Raw genomic sequence first — 14561 nt, 5'->3', positions numbered from 1 at the left:
GCGTTAAACAACAAACAAACTAATGAGCCGTAAGTATGACGGATCGAGATGATGGGAATATCGTGGATGCTGAAGGAATTAAGCCACATGCAGCATACTACGCTTTGTTAATTATTGTCTGGCCTTTAAAAGACAATCATGATGACATCCTCGGAATCCCAGAACACGGAGTCCATATTAACTTTCCCAACTGACATTCTGCGCATTGTTTAGTAGTGACAACGTCAAATGGTAACTGTTGATTGGCACTCTAGAAGTTGGTGAGTCAATAAGTAAACGTTCAATTTTGTGGAGAACAATTCTGGTTTATGGCAGAATGCGACGTATCAATATAGATTCTTACACCTTTATCAATCTTTAGTGTGAGTGAGTGAGTTGGGTTTAACGCCGCTTTTAACAGTATACCAGTTATATCACGGCGTGTCAGCTTAATGTGGGAGGAAAGCCCGAAATGATGCAGCTCTCAGACGTTTACCACTTCGATGAAACCCACGAGCACGTGTATGGTGCTGACAAACCTAGAAACATAATCAGGGCGAACCGTGATTCGAAGCCACCATCATAGGTTTCTGGAGTGCCCAAGGGACGCAACTCAGCCCAGCGAATCGCAGCGCCTTAGACCACTGGGCCATCCGTGCTCCCCTCAAGCTTTAGTGATTTAAGCCAAGTGAAGTTAGGTATGATATGTTGTGATACTCAGCAGATTAACATAAACAACAACAGGTAATAGGTAACATGTTGGTCCATTTTACAAAGGTCATAGACCCTGACTATCTTACCGACTTGTCACCACCAAACTATTGACTTATGTGAATATACCTCCATGACATCAAGAAGAAGAACTTTTATTTGCATGAAGGCCTCGGGCCCATATACAATTACAGTTTACAATATACCAGTTGTTCACAGATGCAACGGTAAAGTAACGTGACACATGACTTATGTCATAATTGAATTGTACTACTTGTTCTTTTTGCATAAGCGTTATATAGGAAACGTGATAAACTGTTTAAGACTGCTTCATTGTTATTACACTTTAAAGATTTGAAATGGTTCAAGCTAGGATATCGGCAAAGTTTAGCCGGTAAGTATTCTTTTCTGAGATCATTATAACATGAACAAATGAGTAAAAAATGAAATTCATCCTCTATACCATTACAGACTGGACAAATTCGAAAAAACTTTTCTATCGACAGATATCTGCCTTCATTATTTTTCAGTTTTAAAAGACCTGCTCTAAATCTTACAATTATGTTTCTAAATTTTCTTTCATACAAAACTGAAAGATATTTTTCAGGTTCTAAAAGACGTTTAAACTCTGCATATAAATGATATCTTGAACTAGAGTTTTAAGACTGATCTCCAGTTTTGGTAAAACATGTTTATACAAGTATCCTTAAAAAGTCGTAGAAATGAAAGCTGGTTCCCAACTGTTTGCGATATCCATACAAAACCAAAGCCATGAGAAAACAGAAGTAAACGAATGTTAGAAGCCCATGTATGGCGTCCACAGTTATCTAAATACAATAACATATTATAAGCCTTTTTTGGAAATCTGTCTTCATTCATATGAATTAATCAAGTAATATCCACGCGACATTTCAATGTGAAGCTAGAGCGCAAGTCAACCTTATCATTCAGTATGTCAAGTTTGTGTACAAATGTTAAATATCACACGAGCGCGGTATTAGTTCTGAGTGTTTGGCTTCAATAAAATCCTTTCAGCAATGACAGAACCAAAAAACTTTATTGTCTGCACGCTGTCTCTCGGTAACCGATGTAGGAAGGTAAACAGCATTTCTCCATTCACCTTGCACTGAAAAATGGAACATACCATAGGTTTCAGTGAGAAAGATGTTTAAATATGGCGCTGTTCATTCAGGCGCGAGACCATTGAAGATCCAGAGTACAATAGATCTTCAGCTACCCGATTATTTTACAGACCGCCGTCATGTATAGCTGGAACATTGCTGAGTGCGGCGTTAATCAACAAACAAACAAACCATGGGGATCGGGTGGTCAGGCTCGGTGATTTGATTTAAGCATGTCATCGTATCCCAATTGTGTGGAGCAATGCTCATGAACCGTATCACAGGATTGTCTGGTCCAGACTCGTTTATTTACAGACCGCCGTCATATAGCTGGAATATTGCTGAGTGCGGTGTTAAACAACAAACAAACACATATTCAGGCTCGCCGATTTGATTGATGCATGTCATCGTATCCCCCTTGTGTGGAGCAACGCTCATGACACCAATCACTGGATTGTCTGGTCCAGGATCAATTATCTACAGACCGCCGTCACATAGCTGGAATATTTCTGAGTGCGGCGTTAAACAACAAACCACCCAACCCACCCAACCCATGCATAAAACCGTTTCACCCGTAATATTACTAGGAATCTTGGATAGTGCATTAAACTTTATCATATCAGATTTCTTGAGACACGAACCGAGATGATAATTGATTTTATTGTCCCGAAGAATTGAAATATGTTAAAGCAAATAGCCTAATTGCCAATCCAAACATACCTGGAATTCTAAAGCAGTTGAAATAATCTCCAACGTGAACTTGCTGCCCATATCAAAGGGGAAAGGGGAATCCAGGTCGCCCTTACCAGGGTGCCAGATGGAGGCGTTGTAGATCTGTCTGATGACCGACTGCTGGGGAATATTTACATACATCTTCAGCGGGTAGTCCGAACTTGGTGTTACGAAGACAACTTCAAACCTTGATTGGAGACAAACACACAGACAATACACGTATGGTAACTTAATACATTGATCATACCTGTTTAACGCCAAAATAACAAAGATAGTGATCTTTGAGGAAATATGCGCCATACATATTTGACTTTCAAATAGTGCAGACACCTGTATAAATATGGAAGAAGATTGAAATTGTCCTTCAGGTTGAAAAAACACACAATAAATTGTAATTAATTGTATTTTTGATATGCCGGTAACTAACTAACAACCGACAAATTTGTTCTGCAGAGATTAACGTGGAGCCTTTCGTTGAAACCCAAAAAATCCAAAATGGCAACCATGGAGGAATGAAATTCTCGTATATCTCGTTTGAGCATGACCAACAACCTATATATATTATTTGTAAAATGAACACTGAAATGTATTTACTCTAATAAATATCTATATTTTAGGAGACTGTTTGATTTGAATTATATAATCTAATGAGTGAAAAAATATAGAAAGAATATGCAGAGAGCAATTGTTCTTTGAGATTGTTTCATAAAGGATCCTGGCACGTGAAGATCCGGGGTAGAATGGGTCTTCAGCATCCCATGCTTGCCGTAAAAGGCGACTATGCTTGTCACAAGAGGCTACTTTTGTTTTGTTTGTTGTTTAACGCCGCACTCAGCAATATTCCAACTATATGACGGCGGTCTGTAAATAATCGAGTCTGGACCAGACAATCCAGTGATTGACTTCATGAGCATCTATCTACGCAATTATTGTTTAAGCTGCACTACGCAATATGACGGCGGTCCGTAAATAATCGAGTCTAGACCAGACAATCCAGTGATTGATATCATGAGCATCGATCAACGCAATTGGTACCAATGACATGCATCAACCAAGTCAGCGAGCCTGACCACCCTATTCCGTTAGTCGCCTTTTACGGCAAGCATGGGTTGCTGAAGACCTATTCTACCCTGGAATCCTCAGGGGTCCTGCGCAATTGGTATACGATGACATGCATCAACCAAGTCAGCGAGCCTGACCACCCGATCCCGTTAAACGCCTCTTACGGCAAGCATGGGTTGCTGAAGACCGATTCTACCCAGGTCCAGACTCAATTATTTACCGACCGCCGCCATGTAGCTGGAATATTGCTGAGTGCGGCGTTTAACAACAAAACAAACTTACAAACAAAATCATCAAGGATTCTAGTTTTCTGATGGAGATGTTACTCTCCAGTTATATGACGGCCGTCTGTAAATAATAATGTTGCTACTTGTGCTGAACATGAAAGAAAACAAACCCGCTTCCTGTTGGTGTTCCCGTAAATGAAAAACTGGAGTTTAGAGGGTGTAGGTAACTTCCACTGAAGCGTATGGGTGCTGCCTGCAGATCGGAAACGAACCAAACTGATCAAAATAATCCCAGTATTGTATAATATATTGATTACTAGCAGTTTGATGAAGGAAAATACATTACTTTATATACAAAATACAACATGAAATAAACTAAGCATGCACAAGAGCATTGTTTTGTCTGATAAGCTATTCGAAATCAATACAAATTGACGCCGTAAATTTGAATTTAGCTTATATACCTCGTCCAAATTATTCTTTGCGAAACCATATTTATAGGATATCTTACAAAGTCACGTGGCTAAAGGTAGTTGTATTGGGTGCAACAAATGCTTAACATATTCCGTTTCATTGGTTGCAACAGGTGCTTAACATATTCCGTTTCATTGGTTGCAACAAGTGCTTAACATATTCCGTTTCATTCAAAATGTGAACTTGCTTTGATTTGTTTGTTTGTATCCGTTTGCTTTTACCATTCATAATCACAAGCCTACATAAACATGACGCAGAAATACCTGTGAACCTAACATAATTACTGTATGAAACAGTGCATTTGCAACAAAGGCTTTTTCCACTCTTAACCAAAGAAATGTGATTATTTCTAACACAAATAAATAAATGAATGGTTCATTTGCTTTCAAGAAAAGCCAATACATTTTGCTGAGTTCCCTCATATGTTGTAAAAAGCAAACAACAAACACTCTTGAAGATAACATTTGAATCAATACCATATAGCTGGCATACAGAAATAAGGAAAATTGTCTTTATCTATATATACCTACTTCGCCAATACATGTTCCTGATTCCGTTGTCCAGACATAGGATGGATAGACACACAGAAGTGTGTCATTGGTTCCCAGGAACGCCTTTCCATCGTCGCATAAGTATGTTGTGGTAATGATGTCTTGTCTGCGATACACATACTGTTTGGTCGAGTTAGGAGAGCCACATTTAGCTGATTGAACAGAAGAAAACATTTTTATGTGTCAATATCAGAATAACCAGTCTCGATTATCCGCAAAAGGCAAAATAGCGGTGAAAATAATACGAATGGATCACTGAAAATCGGTGATGATGTCATGTGTTCGTGAAAAGGATAAGCATGTTCCGCCCCATCTTCCCAAGGCAAGGGGGTTGACCGACAAGAAAGTCCAGTTTCCATCCTTGCCGAACAAGGCAGGAATTATGGAGTTACATTTTGGCTGGACTAACGCGTTCATGCATAGTTCAATCATAATCGCGCCACGAAATCGAAATCCGGTTAGTAAACTGTCGTGCAGATTTCGGTCATTTGCAGGAACTTGAAAGCATGTGCACCGCCAACTCGTTGTTAACAGATTTTCATGTTTCTTATCAAAGTGCTCTTCGCGATGTTTGACCCGTTTTATCACAATATAGATCTTGATTATCGATCAGATCGTCTTGACTGGGCGCCGCCGTTTTGTTTTGAAACAAATGCAAGTGATACGAGAGGTGGAATCTGATTTGTCCTTAGGAGAAGCTGAAAAGGGACATAACTCGTAATAACCATTGGTGGCGCTACGATCGAGCCCAGGAATTCAAGCCTAGTTCGGCAAGGGTGGAAACTGGACCTTCAAAGTCAGTTAACTCCTTGCCTTGGGAAGATGGTCCTGCCCAAACCATAAGCACCCACCACTCACAATTTTCATGACAATGGAAGTATGTGTTTGTTGCCTGACGCCGCACAGCAGCACTCCTGCCATGCGAGGGCGGGCTGTAAACCAACCTGACAACCAAGTGTTGGACCAGAAGCTCCAGTGTCAATATAACGCGTCTACGGATATTTGTTGATACTGAAAACGATCTGTTAATTTTGAATAACGTATGATGTGTACACGTGTAGAGATTATGTGGTTATAAGTAAATAAAAACGTTTAAGAAATATATGTTATATTTGGGATAACACCTTCTAAGTAAAAGTACAGATTCCTGTACTTTTGGGGGTTGAGCCCCATCAAAGATTTGAACCCGCACTGCCAGAATGAGACAGCTAATCGCCAGCACACAAAGTCAGCGATCTAAGCCGCTCAGCCAACCTAGGCTTCCCACACTGGTAAATCGGCACGGCTCCAATGGTTGGTTTGTTGTTTAACGCCGCACTCAGCAATATTCCCGCTATATGAAGGCGGTCTGTAAATAATCGAGTCTGGACCAGACAATCCAGTGATATATCATGAGCATCGATCCACGCAATTGGGATCGATGACATGCATCAACCAAGTCAGCGAGCCTGACCACCCGATCCTGCTAGTCGCCTTTAACGACAAGCATAGTCGCCTTTTACGGCAAGCATGGGTTGCTGAAGACGTATTCACGGGTAGTCTTTCCAATGATTCATCGATCCTAATTGCGCGGATCGATGTTCATGATATTAATCACTGGATTGTCTGGTCCAGACTCGAGTATTTACAGATCTCCGTCATATAGCTGGAATATTTCTGAGTGCAGCGTAAAACAACAAACCAACCAACATTGGATAGACTTTCGGCCCTAATAGGTAACTTTCCTTGCCCTTCTCTTTTCAGAACTTTTTGTTTGATTGACAGAACTTAGGATCCTTTTCGTAACCCATTGATTGTAGAAATCTGTCAAAACTTGACAGCTTGGATTCAAAGAGCTGGGTTCCTAGTCCTGATCGTTAGATTTCTTTATCAAGAAAAAGCTACACAATACATTGCATAGTTCATTTGGGGGTATGTTTTCAACCGGTCTAGTATCAGCGTCGGCGTGAATTTCTCCAAAATACTTAAGTCATATTGGTTTCTTCTCCAGGTGTTCTGTTCTGGAACTGTGTCAAATGGGTTCAAAACGGATATAGGGGCCGACGATACAGTGTCAGGGACCTACGTAAATCTATGCCGTCCTACTTGCCTCTTTCACCATTTAGTGTGATATTGTAGGCATTGAATGTTCCAAGTGGTTGAGTAATAGAAAACACCCTTCCTCTAACGTCTCCGTCAATTTTGACACAATCGTTAACTCGAATAGTCGTTGCCATCCTTCGATCTGCACTTACACTTTAGCAGACGATCGTGCGTGAGATGTTGGTTTTGTGTAGTGAATTTGTTACCAAATGCAAAATGTTTCCCGATAGCCGAACAAAACACAATTTATTGTCACGACATGTATTAAAATTGTTTGTGATTGTTTGTTAATGTCTCTCGTTTTCACGAGATGCCTTCAGTTCTGCTTCGTAGTAGTAATAGTAGCAAAGAGTTGTGAAAGAGAATGACGTCTCGTGATTGTTTTGGAATGAAAAAAGTTGTACCGTTGTGACCGAGGTCACGGTTATCCAATCAAAACGACTAAATCGAGGTCAACCTTGTGCGACACACGTGTGACGTACGGATGTAGTATCTTATCACATGTATCTCCACTAAGAAGTACCCATATCCATGTTGTATCATCGCCGACCAAGCTATATGCATGCATTTCTGCAAAACGATAGGTGATACGGTGCGCGAAATGTGAAGGCCTTACGCAACGTTCGTCAGTATATGTTTAGCAATTTTGACAGCAGCACATGTAATTATTAATCAGGCAAAGAGAGGTGGGTACTTGTTTCCAGAAATTGTAACAGAAGCAGGCACTTAGAAATCTTGTCAACAACTACAAATCATAACACAATTAACTGGAAATCTATTTTCATGTTTAAGGTTTTATTTCATTGGTGCATTGTTAATGAAATATTTTATGGATGAATGGTTGCTGTTTGTTGCCAATTACGTCCATGATAACATTTACAGTTGATAAATGAAAAATATATATCATCATGATTAATATGGACTTTTTTTAAATTTTAAAAATCATATTTTTTTCAGACTCAAAAGTGAGTGAGTTGGGTTTAACGCCGCTTTAAACAGTATACCAGTTATATCGCGGCTAGACACAAAAGACCCTATGTATCAGTTGAAATAAATATTCAAAGGTACTTATACCAACTACAAATTTTCATCTTATACATTCAAAACAATATGTTCATACTAATTTCCAATCTCTATTTTGATTATTGTATTAACATTGCAGTGTCTACTTCCAGTTTGCTTTGACAATCATCAGATGACAATGATGATTGTAATATAGATAAAGCTCACATCATAAACCACAATGGACTTCTTGATTGCTTTGTTGTTTGTGTCACAATAGCAAGATCCATGTGAGTGAGTGAGTGAGTGAGTTAAAATTTTAAGTCACATCGGCAATATTTCAGCCATATCGTGACTATCAAAAGTTAAATATAATACATATATAGAAACGTATGTAAAAACCTGCCAACGAGGGACAGTAAAACAACTAGACGTATCACAGCAATAAAATTTAAAACTAGTATGTAATAATAAAATCAATAGCACTATACCAATACATTACATTTTATAAACAGGCTATAGATCACCAACAACTGAAGGTAGATCACCATACTAGGGACCATGGGGACTTACAGTACCTTTGCTACCTGCATGGACCCTAGCAGGATTTACATCATCCCTTCAGTCGTTGGCGATTGTACATAATTTTAGCCACAATTAAAATGACAGAAATTCTACGTTTTAAAGCGTAGTAAATGGAAATATTCTGTGAATGACAGGGACTTACAATACCCTCTCAGGGGGACAATAATTTTACAGTACTTTAACCCCCTTCAAGGATACTGCCACTAACAATCTCATATATAAATTCAGTCTACTAATTTTTAAAAAGTTATTATACACAAAACAGAATTTATGATACAGTTCAATTTCTTTTAAAAAAACAATAACTAAATGAGTACTTATAGTATTAAAAAGATCCTTTATAGTTTTGACCTGGAAATATTTATCCCTTGTGATGGAAAAATGCAAGATATATGTCATCACTTCACCTTCAATGTACTTAAGTAATCCTCTCCTGTTAATCTCATAGGCTTCGTCATTATTTTGTTATCTTTGTACATTAATCCTATCCCTTCGGCTTTGTCATTATTTTGTTATCTTTGTACATTCACCCACTTTGTGTTGTGTGAACAAATCATCATATACTAGTAAATAATATAAACTGTCATGTATCACAGATAAAGCTCATTCTTAATTTCCTTAGACCTTGCTTTTATGAAATTCCCGCACAAACATAATATAATGTTATTCTTTTTTTCTCTTTACATCAAAAGATATCTGCATTGCACAATAATTTTATTTGATATCTTTGTATGCTTGTGCATGTGTACTAGTATTTGTTTAGACATGCATTACATTTTAGCAGTCATTTTTTATAAATGTAATCTTTTATATGTAAAAACAAATAACATGAATATATGCACTTTAGACATATCAACATGCAGGGCTTAGAAATGCAATTTTTGCCAAGTGTTCCACACAAGGTATAAAATTTAGGTGTGCCTTGGGAAATCATGGGGTGCCCAGCGAATTATTTGGTACATTTCAGCATTAATTTTTTTAACAACCATTAAAGTGTTTGTTGTTTATTTGTCTTTGTCAGTAGTTCAATCAAAATGTTAATAAATTCATATAATTGTAAGTAAGTGAGACATCTGTGATCTTAATAGTTAGTGATTTATTCAAGTGAAAGTGAGTTACAAACTTACTTTACTGACTACCATTTAATGACTGTGACAGACAAGCCCCCTCAACTCAGTTACTGTCAGATTGTGACACAGAGGCTTTAACCCTAGTTAACCCTCTGTTGACTGCACACATCCACTTAGCTATTGCACCCTGTGGACTGTATTTCTCTAGTGTCGTGTTGCACTGGGCAACTGTCATGGGTGTACTTGACTTTAAGCATGATCTCCAGTCTGTGTTTACCCTCCCGATCATTGAAAATCCTCTCTCACATTCTGCAGAAGAGACAAGTACCAGACTAATTTTCAACAATTCCAGGATGTTGCTGTATTGGTTGTAAACTCTGTCCTGTTTGATCATTCTTGACCATATGTGCAATACAAGGTATAGCTATAACATGAGGCACATCATGTTTCAGTTTAGCTGCCACACCCCCTTTCTTCCCATCATAACTGGAGCCCCATCTGAAGTAAAATCCACTTACCTATTTCTGTTTTATTTTCATTGTTAACGTTATTGGAAAATCATTTTAAAAAGAATTATAAATAGTTTCTGTCATCACCCATTTCCCGATAACAGCGGCTGTCCGCTCAGTAACATGAAGAAATACCCCCGTTTTCGAGGCTTCGTATGAATAACACGTTCGTCGAAGAATGGCATATGACACATCGCTGGAAAGCTTATTCCTTCATCTACACGCTCGTAACATCGCCTGGTTTTTTTCGTAGTTATAACAAGCGATTTCTTTGGATTACAATTGGTTTCTAATGACGCTTTCTTGTCGAAATCTGCTACAAGTTTCGTGATTGGTCAATTTTTAGCACGTGACATAAGGCAGCCAATCAAATTACAGCTGTGAAACCAAGCTCGTGTTTAATAAATTTCAGAAGTTGGCGAAAGATTTTTGTTAAATCGTGTTATTCTGAACGTTTTTAGCTGGAAATCACGATATATTAAAAATATGGAACTTCGTGAATGTATCGTGCTACGAGCTGTGACAAAGATTTTTCATGCATATATTTTAACATTAAACATCGTGTCCGAGCCGAGATGAGGCGACGAAAGCCGAGATGTCATTTGCCTTAAATTACACGCGATCGCACGAAAAGATGGAAATAATAACTTAGATGTAAGTTTGATTACTTTTAGATATATATTTTTGTTGATTTTATTTATTACTTTGTATAATATATTTAAAGATTTAAATATGGAAACTTCCATTAGTATATGGTTGATGTTAATTAGCTTTACTAGGTTAGCAATCGTCAGCTAGGCCTTGGCATCAAGGTGACATTTCAATGTTGTAAATGTTAAGAATGAATTATATGAAATATATGGTACATATATACATACAAATTAATATAAAATAATTAAGTATTTAAGTAATTGTGCATTGTCATATAGTCCCAGCTATGGTCACAAATAGAATGAAGGTCAATGATACCATTGATTTGGAAGATTAGTTGCACCTACTTCAGTAACCTCTTGCACTGCACAATGTCAGAGCAATACATTACTATGTGTTGATGAAAGAAATCAAATGACTTCAGCAACTTTTGCAGTAAGAGACCACAGTATCAACTAGAGTGTATAGTTCTTGATACTGATTTGAAACGTTTGGCCAAACCGGGAAATGACTCCACTAAATCAGAAAGAGACTACATGTTCTTGAATTTGGAATTTGCAATATAGGGAATTAGAATTAGATATAAATAAAATTGATATGATATTAATCACTGGATTGTCTGGTCCAGACTCGATTATTTACAGACCACCGTCATATAGCTTGAATATTGATGAGTGCGGCGTTAAACAACAAACAAACATATAAACACATAGATATAACGGTACCTAACCAAACCGGTGCCTCCATTCATTTGTATGAATACACATATATGCTTGTACACATATACCACTACATACCAGCATGTCACGCAAACAAACTATTTGATAGATGTAATCGTAAAGAAGACACGTATTTCAATTTAAAATCTTTCAGATTTTGCAATGAACAAATGAACAGATTTTACAATAGCAAGGATAATATCATCAGATGTAAGATTTCCACATAATACTGAATCCAAGTCATATCCTTTTATACAGTAGTACATAATGTTCCGAAGATTGCAGTAGTTGCAACATGAAAAGAAGTAATGTGCAGGATCCCTATAATGGCATCCACAGGAGCAGGCAGTTGACTCATTACTATGTCTATGATATTTGTGTGCATTTAAATCACGGGATCGGGTGGTCAGGCTCGCTGATTTGGTTGATACATGCGATCGATCCCAATTACGTGGGTCGATGCTCATGATGTCAATTATTGGATTGTCTGGTCCAGACTCGATTATTTTACAGAATGCCGTCATACAGCTGGAATATTGCTGAGTGCGGCGTTTAACAACAAACAAACAAAACAACCAAACACTGCATCCTAGCCTGAAGAGGGAATGGATGGTTTGACAGAAACGGGTACCATAGTCTAAGTTAAAGCCAAATATTTTAGGATTTTCTGTTGTGGGTATTCATTTAGTCAAGACAGAAACAGTATTTTGTGACTGAACGGGTTTTTTTCTGGAGAGGCGGTATTTGAAAGTTCTAAACGTGTTGCTGTTCCCTAATTTTTATTTTTTTTAAACGACATTTATTTCCACTTGGTACAGTAAAAGGGGATGGATAAACATGCAGAGCCTATATTGTTCCCTATATTCACTTGTACCATATGTTCACGTAGGTTTTTGCAGGTGAACAATTTGCTTGCCTTTGTATGTGTTTGTAACGGGGGCCATGGGTGGGGCAGGATACGCTCACCTATTCGCGAACACCTGGTATCATAACTACTTGAAAACGATTCAAGAACACATGATCATAATATAGTCAGAATCGTACAATCGACTCAAAATATTTCTAAGAATATCGAAAGCGCTTCGTAGGTTTTATTTTAAAAGGAACTTGTTACAGGATCCATGTTTTTAGATCGCAAATTTTCTATGGAAACGTATTGTAAAGTTGTGTTTAACTCATTTCCAGGTCTTGGTTAAACAAAGCATATCATTCTCGTATTTCGTTTTGTTAAAAACAATGAACTCACGTTTCATGATGTAGTATTTGTCCCCACTTGTTCCCGTCCCCGTGGTTGTCTGTGTCTGGTAGGCTGCGTACATGTGACACTGGCCGGTGCTGGGGGCAAACCTCACCCCGACACAACGTGTGTGTCGGTAACATCTACTGACACAGTCCAGGGGATCTGAGTTGTTAACTACAGAGAATATGTCTTCATCAGAAACACTGTCATTTACTTTTGCCAGATTGAAGGATGTTTTACACTCTTCAAGTCCGTCCTCTTGACAAATTACCATGTGACATTCAAGGAGTAACAGGAAAGCTGCCATTGATATTTTCATAATGATTTTAGATATGTGTCCATTCATCATCAAATGGGGAAGTATCCTTGACAGTACACAGAAGACTTAGTCTACCAACACTGCTTTCAAACGTGGCAGCTTTGCTCGTTGATTCACACGACCTAAAGACATGTATCCGTCGATGCACGCAACGACAACTCTTTCATTGTGATTGAAAAATCGATACTACGTCACTCAGATCTGTTCTCTTGAGTACGAAGCAGCTAGAGACTATGCGTGGGAAATGCGTGCATTGTCAATTTGTTCAAAGTGTATTTTAATATTTTAATTCAACGTAGACTGTTGTTCACATTGATTCTCCTCATGAAACACATCAAGTATACTTTTAAAGACGCCATGTATTCCAGCATTTATATATAATATTTTGCTACAAAAATGCACAATATTTTGTTAAAATGAGGGAGACATGTTTTCCCCAAAGCCGCTTCTACTTTCTGACTATTGAAACGTGAGTGTGCATGGTTTCACGCCGCCTTGAACAATATTCTCAACGGGGACACCAGAAATGAGCTTCACTAATTGTATTCCTGTTGGGAATGGAAACCAGGGCTACGGCGTGACGAGCGAACACTTTTACCACCTGGTAACCCCACCACTCCTGACGAATGAAGAAATAATGGGTGGAAATAAATATCCTGAAGTGTACAAAATAAAAGAAGACAAGCGTGACTTGATTTTAAAGCCGCCTTTCACAGTATTCCGGTTATATCACGGCGTGTCAGCTTAATTTGGGGGAAAAGCCCCAAGTGATGTAGGTTTCAGACGTTTGCCACTTTGATGAAATCCCCGAGCACGGGTATAGTGCTGACAAACCTAGAAACAAAATGGCGCTGAACCGGGAGTCGATCAGACAATCATAGGTCCCTAGCGGAACACGCTACCCAGACTTCCGAGCTAAAGTAATGTGTAGTAGCAACATAAGATGTGGTTTTGTTATATTAAATTTTAATATTGACATTTATTGTAATACGCTATGACATGTACAGTAAGATGTACATAATGTGGGGTCAAAGTAATTTTTTTTTAAGGTTTTTTATAGCTTTTTCGTTTCCAAGGCAGTTAGTTTGATTCATTTCCAATGAATAATTCATTCGCTATTTCATATTTATTTAAACCTCTGTGTACACATTAGGCAAGTGCTGAATTGCGCCTTTGCTCTGTGATACTATACTATACTATACTATACTATACTATACTATACTATACTATACTATACTATACTAATATGAGTATTTCATGCCCAAATGCCACACCTGTCGAATTTTTACACCATCGTCACAACCGTTTGATTAAACGTCCTAAAGAGGTTGTAGTGTCTCATATTATGAGTTATGTGGGGATTCGGGTTACAATTGGTCCTCAGGCTCAAATTATATATCGACACCTGCAACCAAACCAAATTCGGCAATTTGAATCAAAGATATATTACAAATACAAAATGATACCCTGAAAATAATTATTTGTAAATTAAATTATCGTTGACAACCTTTTACGGATTTTTATGAT

The 14561-nt window shown here is 38.0% G+C and overlaps 1 pseudogene; it reads right to left on the bottom strand.

Annotated features, from left to right (window-relative positions):
* Nucleotides 1–1687: 1687 nt before the first annotated feature.
* LOC139478245 (uncharacterized) lies at nucleotides 1688–13166 on the bottom strand (annotated as a pseudogene).
* Between the last annotated feature and the right edge of the window lie 1395 nt (nucleotides 13167–14561).

This window comes from Haliotis cracherodii, unplaced genomic scaffold (assembly GCF_022045235.1).
Source record: "Haliotis cracherodii isolate W230 unplaced genomic scaffold, xgHalCrac1.p SCAF_4, whole genome shotgun sequence".
Classification (NCBI taxonomy): Eukaryota; Metazoa; Mollusca; class Gastropoda; order Lepetellida; family Haliotidae; genus Haliotis; species Haliotis cracherodii.
The sequence above is the reverse complement of the archived record's forward strand: the minus strand, read 5'-3'. Positions and strand labels throughout refer to the sequence as shown.